Source organism: Gymnodraco acuticeps, unplaced genomic scaffold (genome assembly GCF_902827175.1).
Source record: "Gymnodraco acuticeps unplaced genomic scaffold, fGymAcu1.1, whole genome shotgun sequence".
NCBI lineage: Eukaryota > Metazoa > Chordata > Actinopteri > Perciformes > Bathydraconidae > Gymnodraco > Gymnodraco acuticeps.
In genome coordinates, this window is record NW_022990047.1 from 2,928,414 (window position 1) to 2,950,307 (window position 21,894).

A 21,894-nucleotide genomic window follows, 5' to 3' on the forward strand; every position below is an offset into this window, starting at 1 on the left:
AATGTAAAATGTATTTATTACAAAACTTACATTTTGGCTCTCTGGTATAGTGTTTGATGTTCCTTTACTTGTAATTTTGTACTGCAATTTTAGACAAATAAATACTTGGTTGAACTATCTCCGACTTTTAGTAGCTGCAGCTCAACTTCAGAAGGTCCAACAAAAGAGTGGCTCTCAACTGTCAATCTTTCTCACTGTACTCATGTTGTCACACAGTACTGTACATAGACTGTATGGACAGGATGAGTAATTATATTTAACAATTATTTTTCAAACTTTTTAATATTTTCATGACTGTAAGTGGCTGTGAATGTTGCTTTTTATGACAGACTTGGGAAAATGTTAACCAGTCCTTTAATTATAAACACTTTAAGTTTCATGCAATGTTAAGCTTGCAGAAACCATAACATTAAAAAAATAAAATAAAAAAGGCAACAGACTTAAAGCAAATGCCTGTGACTCATCTAATTTGAGACCACTGTATGGGAAATGTCATTTATAAATTGTAGCACTAAACTGTCCTTCCATTAACTGGTGGAGTGGAGGCAGGTTAGCCACAACATAACATTAAAGACTCCACAAGAGGATTGTATTCACTGACTTTTACCTCACCAAATACATAAATGATCCTCTTCATAAACAAATCAATTTTTTATCTATCTATGTCAATCTCTCTCTTATTACAAAACCACACCCACACGCTACACGCATCACCCCATGAATCCTTCAGAGTGCAATGTCTCAGTGGGTGTGTGGTAACAATGGGAGCTGGGGTGAGCTAAGGCAGGCTTCTCTGGGCCTTCTCCACATAAACCTTTAATATGAGGCCTCCTCAGCACCAGTCGGTCATCTAAAGGCACTGTACCCTGTAATTGACCTTAAAAATACTTTCCGAGGAGGTCGGCAGCCATGTCATTGGCCTTCGGCCCAAGCAGCGGCCGCATCTCCCCAGCCCAGAGGAGCCTGGGAAGGCCTCGCAGGGTATATTTAGTGGCCCTGTCCTTTGAGCAGGAGATGCAGATAATGCCAGTCTGTGTATAAAACCACTCCGCCGCCCACGAGTGGGCCCCTTACAGGCACATTTCCTTCTCCCACGGGGATGCGTTTCCTGAGGTCAGAAGTTACATGCATGCCAGGTGAACGTACAAACACAGGGACAATGACCAGTATCCACCTCTCCTATCAAGTGCAACAGAAATCTTTGGAATCACATTGCATCAATTGATGCAAGAGCATTCAGACCATATGGACATTTGCCAATCCTGGAGCAGATGTGATTAAACAGCTGGCTTCTAAAGAGTTCATATGCATTGACACTGGGAAGGATTTTTGAGATGTATGGTGACAACAGTGTTTCCGCCAGACCAGGGCTGAGAGGGCGGCCGTCCACCCCTAGAGCGGACGCCCTCGGCTCGAGTTCAGGGCGTTCCGAGCTGAATAAGGCCGTCAAATTACGGCAAGACGCCCCCCTGGCGGAAACAACACAAATTGACTGTGATGACATTCATCATGACACCTCCACTGTGCGTTGCCATTTCAAACATGTACCACTTGGCAGAATATTTTTCTGGGCTCCAAGGAGAAGGAAGGGAAACGTCTGAAAAATGCAAATGATGCTACATCAGCTGTCAGCGGGGTGTCCTGAACAGCTCAGACCAGCTTAACTTAAATGATCATTGTACGTGAGGTTTGTGGAGGTTTAGTGTTTTGCAGGTAGATGAAGTCCAGCAATGAAAAACTAGGCTATCAGAGCCAACATGTAACATTTTCAGAAATGAAGGAATTGTATAAGACATTCAATTCTATCCCAGATCATCTAATCTCAGCTCTTGTACCTTGTTGTGATCCTTCTGTCAGTATGGCAGGTCCTGTGTGTAAGGCTTTTGCACTTAAAGGATATTGAGCAGGGTTGAGTCTGCAGGAAACCAATTAAGGCATCTGCCACTTAAGACATGCAGACTATATAGTGCCAAATCCACAATGATCCTTAGATAAGTGTAATTAGTTCTACTATTGTACCACAGCTGTCAAATGGACACTTGGCACAATATTATGGGCATGAAAAAATACTGGTGCATAACATCTCGTTATAATGCGACTGGTTACCTGCAGTTCAAATTGCTTGTTTAATAACATATGTTTGCACTGTGTAGTTGTATTATGTAAGTAAATATTCATATCAAATCAAACCTTTGTATGAGCAGATACTTTTTATAAAACAAACTCAAAGTAGGATAAGGTGGAAATGCAATGTGTTACATGAATTCTGGGATTTGCCCTAATTTGTAAGTGTTGGACACAAACACTGAGAATAACTTTGATTAATACTTTTGTGTATGCAATCCTTTATCATACATTTTACTCACTTTCACGATTTATTGGATTCATAATCCTTTTTTTTATGTCACCTAGTAAGTATAAGTACAATACATGTACAAGTCTACAGTGTTGTATGTACTAATGTGTTTAGTGGTTGTTATTGTGACTGAAGCATGAGGCTTTTCATTTGCTGTGACTCGTAACTGCTGTTACCTTCCTGCTGGTTTCTGTCAGGGGCATCTGCAGCGTGGTAATTTATGAATTCTTTCATGAAAGATCGTTGCTGGAGATAAATCACTGCTTTCTGCTGTCTTGTAATTTTTTTTAAAGGGAAAAACTGGAATTGATTAAAGAACAAAAACACACCTGCTGCTCCGCCTTCTTCAATGACCACTGCCTTCTGATTGACAAACACAACGACAGGAAGCCTCTCTGTATCTCTGAGGTCAAGCCCTGTTAAGCCTCAACTTGAGATAACACGCCTTTCATCTGAGGAAAACGGGTCGTTTTAAAATGTTTCACCTTTACCTCTGACAGGTATGAGCAACTATAGCAACAAGCCTTGCTTAACATGATGCCATTGGCTATTGATATTACGTAATAGTCATATATCTATTTCTTGTTTCTCTGAGGCTGCTGTCTATTTCACTCCATAGCGTGGTGACATTTTTGTGTGTCAGCTCTGCTCAGTTATGGGTGATAGAGAGAGCAGATGGGCCAGTGTTTACTCGTCGCTCGTGCAATCACACCTTTAAATTCCTAGCAGGGAGAGAGGTTGCAGTCACTTGTGTCTGCCTCTGCTCCTTAACAGTGGAAAACACAAAACTTGACAAGCTTTAGCCAGACCATAAGGCAGCTTATCTCGTGTCACCATAGATTACATGGCCTCTAGCAATGTGCATTTAGCTCTCACACAACAACAAAATGACTGTCTTTAATAATAATCTTAATTGTTCCAATATTGTCATAATCTAGAAGGAAATCCTTAATATTTTACAACAGATCACATCCTATTATCTTCTTCCCCACTCAATCTTGATAGATTGAGTGGGGAAGTTCATGAAATCTTTCTAGAGGGTTATCAAGAATAACTTTTATCCAATGACCTTTTCCCTCTCGGTCTGTGTCTGTATTCTCTTGTTCCGATTAACCCAACCAAATCTTTTTTCTTGTTTTGTATCTATATCTACGCCGGGATCCGGAGTCGAGGCTGATCCTCTTGCTGTAGTCCTGTGTCTTGGATCCTCTATCCTGAGTTCTGGATTAAGTCGTGGACTTCGGGTCATGGCTGAATCTGTCTCTGCGGTCCTGCCTTGGGTCTCGTCATGCTGCTTCCCTGATGGCTTCCACAGGATTGTAGCTGACATCCTCGTGGATTCATCTTCTTATTACAGACACATGCATTTCCTAACATTCAGAGGTCTATATGCTGTAAAATGTATTATCTCTTCGATTTACACACGGCATCTATTGCACGTCTGTCCGTCCTGGGAGAGGGATCCCTCCTCTGTTGCTCTCCCTGAGGTTTCTCCCATTTGTTCCCCTTAAACTGTGGGTTTTCTCTGGAAGTTTTTCCTTGTACGATGTGAGGGTCTAAGGATAGCTATTTTTATTATATGTACAGCACTTTGGCTCGACCAAAAATCGTTTATAAATGTGCTATATAAATAAAACTTGATTTGATTTGATTTTGATTTCCTCTTCGTTACACATGCAGAGTCTGGATTCTCTTGCAGAGAAGTTGCACCTGAGTATAAATCTGAGGCCAACAACAACAAAGAACCACTTTTGATCCGCTGTATAAAAGGCCAGCTACAGGGCTCCACAGACCAGGGGTTCATGTGCTTGCCGTGGTCACAGGGACAGATCTGCCGACCACTCCTTGCCCATCTGGGCTCCCGGTGGCGCTCTGCCTGCTCTCCTAGGACAGCAAGTTCAGACCAGTAATTTAGTTCAGATGAGGTAAAGCAATATTTCCAGATTAATACGAGCCATATTCCTTTAGAACTGTCCTTTCTTCTCTTTCCTGCAATTTTTTACATCTTAAATGTCCAAAAACTTCTGGCTGAGGATGAAAGGAGAAGTCGAGGAGAAAAAAACAGAGACATAAAGAGAGGGAAGATGAACACATTGTACGCTTTCTGAGGCAGACATACAGGAAGGAGCAAGTAGTGGTATGACAATTGCTTCTTCCATTAAGTTTCTTATGATCATCTACAGGAGCAAGTATCAGAATGACAATTGCTTGTTCCACTGTGTTTCTTATAACCATCTCCTAAAAGGCCTAATGGTGTAACAGCTTATTCCATAAGGCCGAGGGATGTTGTTGCTTGTTCTTCTCTGTGTTCCTTTCATGGATAGTTTAATGTAATATAGCAGAATGGATAAATGTACATACTCTCGCTTATTCGTCCATCATTGTTATGTCACCAAGTGATGTTGAATAACTTAAACAAACCCCTCAGTGGCGCTCTTTGCTACAAAGGACGCCTCTCTGAATCCTAAATTACCTGGAAAGGATTCAACCAGCTGTGCAGTACATCTTGAAATATGCTTAAAACAGCCCTGATCCCCTTTCTTTACCCTTGATCATAAAATGTATCTAGGTTTCTCAAGAACTTAATGTAAGCTGCTTGATATCAGAATGAGATTGCTCCAGCTGTGATTAGTCTGACTTGGCAACAGTTTCAGTATCTGGGATTCAGGAAGTCACAGCTGTCCCTGTCCTGCAGCTGTTGCCTAAGCATGTGACTAGCTGCATAATTGGCCCATCAAGATACAGCACTATAAATCACTTGGCAGTAAAAGAGAAGCATCCAACTACAGTATTTCTGATATGAGCTCTAATAACGTTAAACCAGATTTCAGCTAGCAGGAAGGAGCTAACACCACAGATTCATTGGCAAACTGTGCAACTGGCTAGCTTAGTAGTTGGGGCAAAGCCAGCTGTAGCAATAGTAACATTGCATATCAGCTGGTCATTTTATATTAAAAAAACTAGAGGTAAATTGGCCAAGAGTTTCTTAAACAAAAGCCTCAGAAATATAGTCGCTGTGTAGTGCTCCCCATAGTATTCATCTATACTCAGAAGGACGTTACTTCATTTACATGATATACAGCGGATAAGGCAAACAGACAATTTGGCTCTGATTCTTATGACCTCATGGCAGAAGTATGCAGATGAAGGACTGTCAATGAATCAACGCACAACTATGGCACACCCCAGGGCTGTTTTATGGTTTTCTTATCCAAGCGTGTCCGCAGAGTGTCACTGTGTTCCTGTCCCGTAAGTAAGACCCCTGGCTCGATGCCTTCCTCTAACCAATTCTGCTGATCATTGCACTAATGAAACAAGAGTTGAACTCCGGCTTCTGCCGCAGTCATGCTGATGTTGTTTCCCCATCCATCTGCCACACTGTATGACTGTGATGTAATGACTCGGCTTTCTCATTGCCTGGGCTTTCAATTGTACCGTTTACCCGCAGTGTTTGAACGGTACAATTGAACAGCAGGGTTTAAAAGGGAACATGAAATTAGTGGTGACTCATCTCTGGCCGCTATGTTATTATATCATTCCTCACCAGCAATGATTTCAATCGATCTTAAGTTCCATGAAATCAGACCAATAAAGCCAAAAGTATGTGTCTCTATCTGAAAGATGGAAAATATGATTTTTTTTTCTATGACGCCATTTCTTATACATCCTGGAGACATTTTAAGTGGTTACAGAAAGCTGAACATGGAGACAGGCTTCAAACATGTGCAATATTTCACAAAATAAAATCCCTTTTTAACCAAACATCAAAGTTGACAATCCTGTGCCTCTAAAGACATTATTTCCACAAAACTGTATTAGGTAATATGAAGAGTCATCAGAGACAATAACAAAGACATTCCATAGTTATTGGAAAATTGAAAAATATTGGGTCCCTGGGTTACTGGGTTCAGAAAGGTCACACTCACTCACACATCATATTAGAGGATTACTATACAGTAGCAATGCTGCATATCCTGCAGAGAGACTATTAAACAGATAAGAAGAAGAGAAGAACAAATGACAACATTAAGTCTGCACATTTTTTTTGTATTCTTGCAGATTGATTTTTATTGCACCCATTTGAACTGCAATGAACTTCTGTAGAATAACAAACACAGTGTATCTTTTTTATAATGTTCAATGCATAGTTAATCCCAGAAAAGTAAAGACAGTGACTAGTACAGAGATGAAGACTGTTATTTGTGTCTCTTTTGCACAAAAGTCCCGCTTCCAGGGGAAATGCATATGTAGAAATGTTTAATATAAAGCATGTTAGATTATATTGGACAGCAGAGGGGCTAAGGAATGAGATGTGACATTAACGCTGTCAAACACACCCGCATTACAGCACAGCGGCTGTAGTCGACATTGCAAGTCTCCAGCCAATCTGTAAAGCACATGAAAACCCAACTCACACAACCCTCTGCTTGAGCTTGACTTTGACCTCAGTCACTTGTAACGATCTGTGTGTGTGTGCGTGATTGCATGCGTGTGTTCGCATATCTACTGCTCTTAGTGTAGTAGAGAGCCAAGGGACCACACCAGAAGAACAGAAGAATTTTTCCTTTATAAACAACTTTTATAACCATCACTGCCTAGCTGCAGTATTTTTCCAAGTTCCAACATATCTCTAGCCAATACGTAGGAGCTATAATTCATATATCTACTGTGACAGTAGCAATTTAAAAAAAAGATTATGTAAAGGTTCTACCAAGTGTGTCTTAATTCTCTACAAGTATTCAAGTTGATAATTACAATTACATCCAATTCACTTTCTAACACTTCTCCCAGTCTCCTGGTCAATGCATTGTGATTCATCTGAATCCATTTGGCTACAGCATATATGCTGAACGTATGACATATGAGCTGCACATTTCTGTCGAGGTAGCTAGCCAGTGCATGTTTAGCTTGCCGGAATGCAGCCTTGCATTGTTGAGCTCGGCTGAGATTTATGTGACTGCTGTGGGGTGTGCATGTGGCTAACAGATGGTGGCATCCTGCTCCTCTTTCCTCCCTCATTGCTTACTCAATCCTTCCACTCCGTTCCTATTTGCTGTGACTTTCTTCTGCAGCATCTGCCACCACCCGCTCTCCAAATTCAAATTCAACATTGTCAGTTGACGTTTCAGCAGTTTTTGGAGACTTCAATTGCTCACTAGGTCCCACACACACACACACACACACACACACACACACACACACACACACACACACACACACACACACACACACACACACACACACACACACACACACACACACACACACACACACACACACACACACACACACACACACACACTTTTTAGAACAAATGTATATCAAGCAGTGAGTCAAGACACATTAAGCCTGTGAAGACCCTCTCCATCTGCTTTCCCTTTATCTAAACCCTCACGAGGCAGGGCAGTCCTGAAGAATAAAAGTGGGTCTAATGATTTTGATTAAGCTCTTTCCTCACATTCATAGATAAGAATTAAAACAGTGGTAAATAAATATCCTGGGGCCACTAGGGTACCCCTGACATATACATAGTGTAATGTCAATCAAAGAAACCATTCAGTGTAAGGACTTTAAATCATATACCAGCTAAGTTGGGCATGTGGCACACAGGGCCAGCCAGTTCTAAGAGTATTCTTTCCCACACACCTTTGGCTGGCACGAGTCTCACAGACCCTGCTTATGTGCAGACACAGATAAACAATCAGATGTAATCAGACAAAAAAACGGCCATGCCAACAGTTGCAAGTGTTCTTCTTTGCTAAACTAATCCCACTCTCAGAGTCTTGGGAATGTACAGCTTTGTGGTTGTGTGTGGGCCCCCTGCCATAGGAAGTCACCTCGACATCTGAGTCGTGTGTGTGTGTGTGTGTGTATGTGTGTGTGTGTGTGTGTGTGTGTGTGTGTGCGCGCGCGCGCGTGTGTGTGTGTGTGTGTGTGTGTGTGTGTGTGTGTGTGTGTGTGTATGTGTTTGCACATATGTGTTTGTATTTGTGTGACGTTTAAGTTAATCAAGTCCATGTGACCACAGAGCCACTTGCCCACAAGGGGTTAAGGACTTTTACTGTTGTGACAAACACATGCATACACACATGCTACAGACACAAAGACGCAGCCATGCAACCACAAGTCCATAGAAGCACACACCCACACATGTACACATGTTGTCATACACACAGGGAAGGAAACCTAATCGTCACTAAAGATAGCAACTCCGTTCTCTGCTGTATTTATTCTTAATGGAAGAAAATAGTGGGAGAAAAAAGTGATACCTAATCATCCTGGTACCCTTGAGTTAACTCCTAGGCTAGGATGATGGCCAAAAAAAATCAAGTAGAGGTTTTTCCTCTCGTCATTAATGCTGTATCTCTGCTTAGTAGGCACCCTCCCAATGTGGCTTCACTGCTGATAACCTACTCACACTAAAAAGCATTTGCCCATTTCTTGTAGGATAGAATTGGCAACCTGCTCTACAACACAGCTTTGCTAAGTAAAGATATAACATGCTGCAGAACTTTCAGTGGCCAAAGCAACACAATTATATTACATGTTTGCTAAGGATGACACTTCATCCAGTAGTGGTTGAGTAAATAACAGTGCTAAGCTGACGTGCATTCTGAACACTAACCTACAGCTGAGTGTAAACTAGTCCTGTTTCGTTTTTTAAACCAACTGTAGAGCTAAGATTGTATAGCTATGCCTGTGTGCCTTTGCATTTGTACCGTATATGATTGTGTGTCTGCACAGTGTGTGTCTGCACAGTGTGTGGTAGAACTTTCCACATGGTGTGTGTAAACTCTGACTTCATCCTTTCTTGGCATCCTGACTGACCCTCCCTGCTGGGAGTTCTCATGATCTCAAAGGGATTGCATCTAAATCAGGTAAGGTGGTGGAGGCAATCTGCAGGCCAGGTTGTACCTCACACTGAACTGGGTGGGGATTGTGTATTTTTCCATAACAAATTATAAACAAACACAGATACATAAGATGGATTGGCTAAAGTTCTTGGCAGGCATTTTTGGGTCATTAGGTTTGGTATGAGCCTTCAAAAGGAGCTGAAATTCATGGCAGTTGACAGGACATTATTATCTCCATACATCCGCCCATGGTTATCTGCAATTGGTTGTTTGGTGCCTCAGGCTTAAAGGCTGAAGTGCTTGCATACTCTTGAGACTGCTCTTTACAAACAACTTATCTAGTCTATTTGCATTCAGTATCACTCACATTGCTTTATCCTTAAAGAAAGTAATGATGAGAAGGTCAACATCATTGTTATTTATGCGTATGATTCACATGGACAGAACACTCAAAAGCAACCCTGACATTAGAGAGGCATTTTCCTGAACTTGTTACACTCATAACTCAGTCAACATGTTCAACACTTTTAAATCGTTAAATCATTCCTCGTCATGTGAAGAAGCCTGACATAAAAGGACTGGTTGTCCATTCTGCAGTATTACCAGTGATCTGTACTCCTAAACCAAAGCAACAACATGTTTAACAAATCCCAACAGAGAGTGGGAGGTTTATGCAATGCTGAGAAAGAGATTATGACAGTAAAGGGAAATGAACTAAGCCAGGTAGCTCATGTTGTCATTAACAGCAACAACAAAAAAAGGTATGAACTGTTTATTTTAATGGCTGAATTGTTGAATGGATTTGAATAGCCAGATCCTGGGCAAAGTGAATAGGTTCAGCCTTTTTGCTACACAAATGGAAACACTTATCCAAGAGGAATGTCTAAGAAAGGCTTAGCACTCCTGCCATATTTGTGGAATCTAATACAATTTGTTTCTTATTTCTTACAATTAAAAAGATTAGCACTATATTTGGTGGGCTGGAGCATAATTATCTGATGCCCCACATCCCAGCCAGAGAGTGAACAAACAACCTGCAGCCCAGTGCCCTGTGCTTTACATCCAATGAGCTAAATTGCCAACAGCTGTTTACCCTTGGAAGCCTGGCTCAAACACACTTGGCCGTTACTGTAGGCCAATGTTTTTATACAGCTATCCAAACAGAGTATTTGCAGTAAAAAATAATTCATGTCATATTTCACAGCTTTTGGCTGCTAATATTTCACAGTAATTTGTTATGTACCCTTACATGCCAGTGCTTACCTCCATAATGGCATTTGGCATGTTTCCCATATATTAAAGTAAATTAGTTGGGAGAAACTAATCAGCAAGTACTTACAAGTCTAGAACTTGATAAATATTTTCCGCCATAGGGAAGATATTTCCGCTTTGTCCTTATTTGGGTGAATTCATGGCCAGGGCCTAATTACTGCACTTTTACAACACAGAGAAATCTTTGAGCAACAACCTCAATGTGTCTTTGGAAATGTTTTGCATGTCAGTGCATTTCCCACTCAGGTTTTAGTCAATGTTTGATAACATTAATTTCCTGAAGACATATTGAGGTATTTTATTATTCTCTTCTTCCATGCATTGATAAATGCAGGAGAGCAAGTAAGGGCATGCATGCTTTGGCTTTGCGAGAATGTACTGTGTTTCTTGCTCTGTGCGTACATCTCAGCAAATTCATATGTAATAGGACGGTATGTGCATTACTTTTACTCTGAATTGACTTGCCCTTTTACGATACATATTTAAATTGGGATCTGGCCAATAGGGGTTTTATTGGTGACAGCTACAGTACAATCTAAAAAACTGAGTCCATAGCATGCTGTGATGGGTTGTACTTTGATATATACAATGAAATGCAGAAGGTGAAAGACTGTAAAGCTTGTTGAACCAAGCAAAGCAAAAGAGTCATCAGAAAAAAGAGTGTTTCAGAAAAGCGGCCAGCTTCAGAGGTTGTAATTGACTAATGAAAAACATACTGTTGCCCGCGCAGACCCACGGAGGCCATAACGCAAGGAAGGTAATATGAGGTCAAAAGTATGCAGCACTGATATGGTTTTGATTCCAGTAGCATTAACTGGGCCATTTAAGAGATCTACCAGGCAAACACTGCTGTCATACAGCTGGATAGGCACTCTCTCTCACTTCTTTGCTGTCTACCTCTTCTGTCACACCCTTCACTTTCTATCCTCCCCACTTCTTTTGCTAATGGCCTGAGGTTTTGCTCCTTTGTCTATCAAAGGCACCTTTAGCTTTCTGCTTCTCTCAACCCTTGCCTCCAATGCACACTCACTTCATGCCAAACATCCCTCGGCCATCCTATTGTTCTCTGTGAAATATGGCACCTTCGGCTCTCAGCATGGTACACCTGGATTCCTGACCTCACTGCCGCCTACGATCTCATAAATCAATCAGTTCGCTAATAAAAGTTTCAAGGGAATACCTGGCTAGCCCTGGATAATGGGCAGATGGTTGTGATCGATGACTGATGGAAAAATCTGGTAATTGGTTATAATTGTGTTTTGTAATGTTGTTGCTACTGTCATTCATACTGAGTCAGTCTGCATGGTGCTGGTGCTGCAAAGGTAAACAAGGTCAACATCAAGATATGTAAATATGTTGGTAGCTGTTGGATTCTCGATAACTTAGAGATTGAAAACAAAGACCACCAATGACAAACTGTAATATTGTTGTCTCCTTAACCCAGACATGCTAGTGGCCCACCTGGCAACATACTCCAGTAAACTCCAAGGGGAATGCCACACCTGTAAGCTCTGAGGACACTTTTCCACCTTTTAAATATGTGTGGTAGTTAGGCTGGTGCAAAAGGCAGACTGGCATGACTGAGCAGATTCAAGTCGCAGGGCAGAGAGGATAAAGTGAGTGGAGCGAGGGCGGAGGGTGGGGGCGTGCAGGTTGGTGGGCTGGGTTTATTTAACAGCAGAAGCAGTGCTGTGGAGGAATCTCAAACATTCCAGCATGACCTCCCTATCTGCTCTACCTGAGCCCCACCCTTAGGTCCTCCAACCACACCCTGGAAGCTCTTAGCGCTGAGCTGTCACCAGTGGGCTGGAAGCAAACCAAGACAACCACAATTCACAGATAAATCACTTTGCGGGTGAATGAGAAACAAAAAAGAGGAAGCATGTACAAGGAGCATGTACAAGTGTAAACAATATTAAAGCATGGATGTATGGGCAGGGCAATACCACCAATGCAGCTACTTCTTAGCTTTGAAAAGTCTACTGAAAGAAATGCATGCACACATCAGTTTTTGCAGAAATGCTTTTAAATCAATGTACGCAACGGTTTTCTGCTTCTAATCACTTCAAAAACATCTGATGTCTGTTGCAAATACAAGTCTTTTTACAAAAGGAATCCAGCAATTTTAAAACGTCACAGCAAAATGTGCAAGCAGCCCATATTGTGGCCAGATGAGAGCTTGGCTCTGTCTTGCTTTCTGTCCTTCACTAGGTGTCCACTGCTGACACAGCTGAACAATTCATTGTTGTCCACGGATCTCTGAGGGACTAAACTCTAAGCTAAGTCAAAGAGAAACAAACACACATGCAGATACATACATGTGGCCCCCTAGACTTCCACAATGGGTCTTTTGCTCTGCTTCACTGGCTGATTCATACACACACACCAAACTGTGATCTTGGAAAAGCAAACCAGTCACACAAGCTTCAAAGTCTGATCACTGACATGAGGATTGTTTAAACAACATAATGAACAACAGCCTTCATTTAGGTGGATTCAAAGAAAACTCACTGCCCAAACAGATCCACTGCATGCAGATGCTTGCTCAAAGCTCTAATTCAACCATAATCATGGTCGCACTCTCACCTACAGACATGTTTACATTTAGACACAAAGATAAACATGCACATAAATGCACACTTATGCAGAGGGAAAGCTCACAAACTGTTATAGCATTGTCCCCTCACCTCAACTCTGTGGACTGTCACTCCAAACTCCAATGTGTGAGGTGTGTTTCAGTCTCTCCTCTCCTTGATCTCTGTCTCCCTTTCTCTCACTCACTTCTCAACCTGCCTTCATCGCGTGGCTCTAGTTACGCTCTACTGCAGTGTAGGAAAGTAGAGTAGGGAGGGAGGCATAGGGGGACAACCGAGTCCTGCCCAGACTGATGAGAGAGGCTTCCAAAAACGCCCTCAGGAGAAAAAAGATTAGAACACTAAAATGTGTACATTCGCACTACTGCTCTGTTTCCACAGATTTCTCTTTACCAGACTCTTGTCCATTGCATTTGCCTTCCCCTTTAGCTTTGAACATTTCCTAAAACCACTCTGGCTTCCTTGCCAACCATAAAACCAACCGCTCTCTCTTTCTCACATCTTGGGTCCTTCTTTTTTGCTTCTTATCCTCGCAAACTACTCTTCTCTAGTTCACTTTCTCCCTGCTGCAGTCTGTCTGTCTGTTGTTTATCTAAATCTTCTCTGTCTCACTCACTCACACACACACACACACACACACACACACACACACACACACACACACACACACACACACACACACACACACACACACACACACACACACACACACACACACACACACACACACACACACACACACACACACACACACACACACATCTCTCACTCTGGTGTGCAGCTGTATGAGGAGGGAAACACGTGTGTGTGTGTGTGTGTGTGTGTGTGTTGTGTATGTGTATGTGTGTGTGTGTGTGTGTGTGTGTGTGTGTGTGTGTGTGTGTGTGTGTGTGTGTGTGTGTGTGTGTGTGTGTGTGTGTGTGTGTGTGTGTGTGTGTGTGTGTGTGTGTGTGTGTGTGTGTGTGTGTGTGTGTGTGTGTGTGTGTGTGTGTGTGTGTGTGTGTGTGTGTGTGTGTGTGTGTGTGTGTGTGTGTGTAGAGTAGGTAGCTCACTGTAAGGCAGAGTTAGAGATCATTTTGGATATTCCATACTGTTTCAACTGTAGTCTGGTTTCAAGGAACTGTTAAACTGAGACTATAAATCTTTGGTCTACTGAAGGTATTTAATAGATGATTTGGAGAAATGCATAGGTCAGCTCATGGATGCCTGGCCGGCCGCTCCATGTGACAGTGTGTAATATGGCCTTCCCACCTGCAATACATGCGCACACACACCTTTCACTTTAGGGTTTTCATAACCATGACACTGTATTTCCAGAATGCACAACGCTTATTGGGTGGCGAGTGTGTCTGTAGAGGGCTAGCCTATTGGGAGTCTCCCCAGAGGTCATGACCTCTTCGAAGAAAAGGAAAAAAGTACAAACAAAACAAAACATTTGACAAGATTTTGAATTTACCTAACCAAGAGACCAGCAAGAGCCTGTTCACAATAATATCCCCACCATCTTTTTGACTGTATCTACATAAAGTTACAGGTCAAAAGGAGAAGAGTGTATCCAGTCCAGATTTTTGGTCATCACATAACCAGATCAGGAGATAAACCAGAGCACTGCTGATACCATAACCATGAACTTGACATTCAACAGCTTTCACAACACATCCCAGACCTGCGGGAATTTATCCTGGAAGACCAAATTATTTGAGTCATCCTGATGATCAGATTCAACACTTTGGCCCATGCTTTATCATCACCTGTGGGATTTTACAACAATGATCATTGGCCGCATCTTCAACATGCTCAACTTTGTTCACACGCCCTCCCGTCCTCCTTAATGCACTGATAACTGGTTTACTAGCCCTTGCTTCATTTTGGACTCTCTGCTGATCTTTCCCATACTCCCTGGGAGATTAATACTTGAATCAAAGTAATGGAGATTATAACAGGAAAGCAGAGTGTAACATGTGATTCAGTGCTGGAGTTATGAGAAGAATCCTGTTTACAGGCACGGGGCCTTGACCTATGAGTCATACAGTGGTCCTTGAGAATCTGGCACAGCTTCCTCTCTGCTGGATGGTCATCCCTCACTCCCCCACAGTCTCCCCAATTCCCTCTTGTCTGGTTATAAACATTCCCATTTCTCTAGCCCTCATTCAGCAAATTTTCAAAAGAGGGGTTTAGCTCGTCATGGATCACTAATGTGCTAAGACTTAACAACTGTTCACATATTTAGGCTGCTATCCCAAATGTCTGCGTGCACAGTTTATGTCTTTGTCTATTAGTCTTTATGGTTTTGTGTGATTGTCTCTGTGTGGTTGAATGCCTGCATATGCACATGTAAACACACTATCGATAGGAATGTGTAAACCTATGCCAATCAGTAACATAAGAGGTCTTACTTGGCGCTAATGGGATGCTACACACCATTGATGTTATCTGTCTAATGGTGGTGTATATTGTGGTGCAAACCATCTAGTAAATGCCTTTTTAAAGTGTTAAAGGTCCCATGACATACTTTTCCGATTATTAACCGTCCCCTTGTGTGTTATATAGCTTTTTATGCATGTAAACGGTCTGCAAAGTCACACCCTGTAGAGAGTAAAACTCTAACACAGAAAATACCTGTCTATGCTGGCCCAGAACGCCTCGTTGGAGATTTTTCTTTTTCCATTTTGTTCTTCCTGGTCATAGTGACGTAACACTGCGGAGCTCCGCACACACACAAACTCACTCAGCTTTATATTTTCTCAGCCGCGGTGCTGCGCGGAGCTCCGTACACACACTCGGAGGCGCTCAGGCTGTGAGTGTGTGTGCTCAGGCTGAGCTCCGCGGTGTCTCGCTGACTCGCAGACCCCACGCAGCAACCAGGAAACGACACCAGTAATCCAGCTCACACTGTCCGCTCCTCGAGTCTCAAAGGGCGGAGCAGCGAGCACCGCAACGTCCCACCAACATGGCACCCAGACCCCACGCAGCATTCTCATCTGTTTGTCATTACTGGTGTCCTTTTCTGGTTGCTAACAAACGCCATTGTAACACATAAACACACATCAGAGCAAAGTGGGATAGGGGGGGGGGGGGGGGCAGGAGCTCCAACAAGGCGTGTAGGACAGAGAGTGAATACCAGGCCCGGACTGGCCATCGGGAGAACCGGGAGGTTTTCCCGATGTGTGTTTATGTGTTACAATGGCGTTTGTTAGCAACCTGTTAAGTGGCCTGCTGGCCTGAGGAATCTTTTTTTTTAATGTATTGTGAACGCAACGCTGCGCAAATGTGGGTCTGACTCTGCCTCAAAGAGGGTGACTGGCTGTCTACATGATGTGGCCTGCCGACATGGCCACTTTCATACAGATCATACACTAATGCCCTCGATTGGTCTCTGTGTGTCATTCAAGCTCGGGAGGGTGTGTATGTGTGGCGCGAGCGAGAGAGAGAGAAAGTGCGCACACCGGTTACGTGTATTATTGTTGTTGATAGCATCTGGTGCTAGCTAGCTGCGCTAACGGATATAATGAGCTGTCAACAAGGTGGGGGAGAGTCCTCTGCTGTCAGACTGAGAGACTGATAACTACAGCTCAGGTGAGGTAAAGGACTCTTGAGTGTTTAGATAGTTAACTTAGTCTGAGTTATCTCAGTGGGTCTCAAACGGTTTGGTCACCATTTATGTAAACACATATTTCCATTTGAAGGGGGAGTGATTAGTAAAATATGCATGAATACAAAATAAAAAAATGTTAACTAGGTGAAAAAAGGCAAGATAAACTTTAAAAATGTGTTGAGAGCTAAAACTAGTCTTTGCTGCTGCCTCAAAGAGGAGCAGGGGGAGAGGAGGGAGACAGAAGAGGCTTATTCAGGAGCCCAGACACACTCACAACTATAAATTAACCAAAAACAAATAAATAAACAAGTTTCAATGTTTTTTCATATTGGATATGGTATGTTATTGGTTATGGCCATGTTCTTGTGATTTTATGATTATTTAAATGTATACAGTTCTGTTTCATATGGGTGTAGTCTCTTTATTTCCCCCTCAAAGTGCACCAGATTGATGCATTTAAGTCCAACATTTAAAAAAAAAAATCTTACCGGGGGAGCATGCCCCTGGACCCCCCTAGAGGATTTGAGGTCCACCTCCACTTAAAATATGTTCACATGGATAGGTTCCTAAATAGATTTGCACTTTTTTTTTAAATAGTAACCCATGTCCATATGTTTATTCTGGGGTAGATTTAAAGTTTAGGGCTCTCACTATGAGCAGCAACGCTGTAAATATTGACAAATAAATCCAGGAAAATGGCACAAAAGAAAACTATAGGTTATTTACGTAACCCCAGTTCTCAGAGTAACATGAAGTGAGATGTCTCACTATGGGATGCGCCTCAACGCGTATGCAAACAGAAGCATCAATCTCATTACGCCAATCCTGATTGGCTAGTGATCTTGACGTCTATGTCAGGGAATCCACCCACCCTTTAAGTAGCTTGCGCTACGTCGCAGCGTCATTCAAAATAAGCACCTCTTCTCGCTTCGCCTTAGCAAGAAGGGCCGTCTGGTGAGACATCTCACTTCATGTTACTCTGAGAACTGGGGTTACGTAAGTAACCTAAAGTTCTCATTCATAACACTCCGTTCGATGTCTCACTATGGGATATTGAAACTCCCGTATTGCTAGACATGCTTATCTCGAAAATCCCCAAAACAACCAGAACCCTGTCTCAACATGGGGCCCAGCACTGCGCGGGCCACACTTGGAGCAGAGACATCTAGCCTGTAAAAGCGGACAAAAGTGAGCGGTGAGGACCAGCTCGCTGCTGCACAAATGTCTTGGATAGAAACACCCTTGAACAAAGCCCAGGATGTAGCCAGTCCACGAGTAGAATGAGCACGCAGGCCCGTTGGTGCCTGCAAACCCTGACTCGTATAAGCCAGAGCAATCGCTTCCACAATCCAGTGGGAGAGCCGTTGCCTGGTAACGGGCTTGCCCTTATGAGGGTTAGCCCAGGATACAAAGAGTTGGTCATTGCATCGAAACTCTTTTGACCTGTCCATATAGGTGCGTAAAGCACGGACTGGGCACAGCAAATTTGGCCGCTGTTCCTCAGAGGAACACAGTGGAGGAAATGCCTCAATGTCAATGGGGGTACATGAGCCAACCACCTTAGGTACAAAGGCAGGGTTGGGCTTCAGCAACACTCTCGTTTGCCCCGGGGCAAACTGAGTGCATGAAGGATGTACAGAGAGCGCATGAATGTCACTGACTCGCTTGGCAGATGCCAGAGCCAGTAACAACACTGTCTTCAGTGACAGGTGTTTCATGTCAGCTTCTTCCAGGGGTTCAAATGGAGGTCGAGTGAGCCCATCAAAAACCACTGCCAAGTCCAATAAGGGCACCAGTGACCTGGAAACAGGGAGGAGCCTGCGAGCCCCTTTCATAAACGTATTTCCCTCAAAGCCCACATGGCATGCAGCAATAGCAGCCAGGTACACTTTGATCGTAGAGAAAGCTCTGTGTTTATCAATTAGGTCCTGTAGAAATGATACAATCACCCCGACAGGACATTGAAAAGAGATGTGTGCTTTTTGAAGGCACCACTCTTCAAACACCCTCCACTTACAGTCATAGAGGGACCTGGTGGAGGAAGCTCTTGCACTCTGAATAGTGTTTATCACCTTCTGAGGGAGTCCCACTGTATTCAGGTTATACCACTCACGGGCCAGGCCCATAGTGCCAAGCGCTCTGGGTGTGGGTGAAAAATCGTCCCCCCCCGCCTGAGACAGTATTTCCCTGCGTAGCGGGAGCTGCCACGGCTGCCCGCACAGCAGCTGATATCCTATCTCCGCCAGCCAGTACATTGCAGGCCAGTGTGGAGCTATTAGGATCAGTGTGTGGCGTTGTTCTCTCACTCTGGCCAGAGTTGGGGGTATCAGCAGTACTCGAGTTGAGGGGGGATGAGGGGGGATGGCATCCCCCCTGAAATAAAAACGGTCAAAATCATCCCCCTTCTAAAACTGCCATTCCCCCTTTCCATCCCTTATGTAATTTTATCAATGAACGTGGCACTGGTATTACTGCTATTTCAACATTAATTTTGCGCATTTTGAGTAAAATACTGTGGGCGAGGGAGCACACACACACGCAATGACATTTTTACCAAGTCACTGACGCTATACTATGCGAGTGCTCTAGAGGGCGCCAGAGCGCCGTGATGCGCCTGTTTGGTCGATGCCAGAAGCGCAGGTAACGGTCATCACAATGGCCAAGCGACCAGGAGGACAACGCGATCTGAGGGACTTAATATTTAAAAATACTAAAAATAACATTTCAGGTAAGTCAAGAGTCAGTAATCTTAGTCATCATTACTCATTACTTTAGTCACCAAAGGTGGAATCTATGGACATAAGCAGCAATAACAACTTAGTTTGGAGTTTAGCTACGTTTTTCTCTCGTGTTAGCTAGCTGGTAAGACTCAAAACTGTTGATGAAATGATACCACCAGCACCAGAAGAGTGTGAACGTGGGTTTAGTCAGATGAACATTTTAACCACAACTAGAAGCTCCCTAGAGGTAAAAAGCATGTCAGCCATGGTTTTCATCAAGTGTGTTGGCCCTCCACTGAACAAGTTCAGACCAGAGGTATATGTCAAGACTTGGCTTCAAAGCCATTGCTTAGCTAACAATCCGAAAGCAAGAGCCAGAAAAATTGAGACCAAAAAGCATGATTATGAATATCTTTGGAAACTTATATGAGATGGGGGAGAGTGGAGTAGGCAGCCATTGACAACATTGGTCCTATTTTGTATTATCTATAATCTTTTAATATATTTTCATATTTTGTAAACAAATTCAATTTGCACTTAATGCCATGATAAAAAAAGTAACATTGGGAATGTTAACATAACATATTTGTATTTGAACAGCAATAAAATGATGACTGATCAATATTTTTCTAATTTTTTTCCTCAAATTTTTCATGAAGTGTTTAATTTACATAATGATTTAATTAATTACGATAACAATGTAACCCTTTAGATACCAGTTTTGATCATATACCAGTAACTGCTTTTTTGAAAAAATACACTATAATTCAATATTCTAAAAACAAATTTGACTTCATTATTAGTGTAATCAGTTGATCCATCTGAATAATAAATGAGGGACTTTTAACCTACAAGATTTTTACCATAGACTTCCATTATAACCACATGTTTGTATCCCCTCCCCCCCTTTAAATTAAAGTGAAAAAAAGATTTTGCACTAATTGTCCTCTGCATTTGACCCTAAATGTTAGTGGTGCCATGGCAGCCCGGGGACCGACTCTAATTCTGAGGTGCCTTGGTCAAGAGCAATGAAAGGAGTATCTGAACATCCATAACATGCATGTTGTTTTAGGAGTATAATAATTATCTTTATGCTGGTTGGTCTCCCACCCTCGGCGGGCTATCAGCACAAATTATGTCGCCATATGATAAAATCCACCATCCCCCCTGATTTCTTTTTACAACTTGAGTACTGGGTATCAGAGCCAGGGGTGAGAACGCGTACAGAAGGACCGGAGGCCAAACGTGCGCGAGCGCGTCCACGCCTAACTGTGCGTTTAAATCGTGCATTGAAAAGAACAGCTGACATTGAGCGTTTTCTTTTGATGCGAACAGATCCACCGCGGCCCGGCCGTAACGCACCCACAGCTGACTCACAAGGCTCAGGTTTGATCGTCATGTCCTCGCAGAGCTCCGCCTGGTAGACGGTCAGCAGCGAGGAGACGTTGAGCGCCCTGGCGGACAAAGCTGCGGCTTTATAGGCTCGTTCGGTCATTGCTGACTGGAAGCGGTCTGCCTTTGCCGGTAGCGTGGGGTTCCTGCTCGGTGCCGAAGCCAGCCGCGGTTGGAGGTGGGCTGCCACCAGCGGTTCCATGGGCAGCATGCGGAGCAGGCCGAGCTTCTCCATGCCGACACAGTCCAAAGAGGAGGCACCCTGGATTGGGGCCTTGTTGCTGAAAGGGCGGTCTCTCGACGAGACCGACACCTCGTCCAGCATCTCTGGAAAGACTGGGAGAAGCTGCTTCCTCATCCTCGCTGCTTGGGGCAAGTTCTTCCCCTCATAGCGAGATCTGGAGGTCTCCTTGGCCACTTCAGGCCAGGGGATGTCCAGCCTGGACGCAGCGCGTTGGCACACGGTCTGCAAGTCCATACTGAGGCAGGGCGAAGCTGGTGTGCTTTCGCCCGGGGGAGCGGACATCGCCTCCGGCTTGGCAGCCTGGGCAGATGAAACGAAGATGTCATCTTCGTGCTCATCCGAGTCGGATAAGATGAACTCAGAGGCATCCTCTTCATTGATTTTGGAACATTGAATAATGTAAATCTATTTTCGTAGACCTCAACAATGGAATTATAATCAGTAGAAATGGCCATGACATGGGACATTTAAGCTTGACCGTCTAATGTCACCCAATGGAAAGTCGGGGATCAACATTATGATTATGATTATTTATAAGGATGGCGCTTTTCCACTGCAGCACGTAGCACGGTTTAAGCTTTTTTTTGCTTTTCCACTAGAGGTGGTTCCGGCTCGGGGCTACTTTTTCACCTTTTTTCTGGCCCTCCAAAATCGAGGTTCTTACCGGTCCAACAACCAGGCTGAATATGCTAAACTAGTGACGTCAACACTCTCGACTGCTGAATGGTCAGAGAGAATCGCTGGCAAGGGGGCTACAACTACAACAAAATGAACATATTTTACCGTGATTTAATTGTAACACATGTTTCAAAATGATGCCGAAGTAACAACATACTGATATCGGTCTGCAGACAAGACGGCAAGCAG

The 21,894-nt window shown here is 43.3% G+C and overlaps 1 protein-coding gene across 2 annotated transcripts in view; it reads right to left on the reverse strand.

Moving 5' to 3' along the window:
• LOC117545735 (zinc finger protein 469) overlaps positions 1 to 21,894 on the reverse strand; it is an 88,583-nt gene that overhangs the window by 48,675 nt on the left and 18,014 nt on the right. Inside the window, exon 1 of one of the 2 annotated variants that reach the window (XM_034215666.1) lies at positions 13,170 to 13,287. The exons of the other annotated variant lie outside the window; for it this stretch is intronic. The gene's annotated coding sequence lies outside the window, so the exon portion shown is untranslated. Of the gene's footprint in view, positions 1 to 13,169; positions 13,288 to 21,894 lie in introns of those variants that run through there. 2 annotated transcript variants of the gene reach the window in all.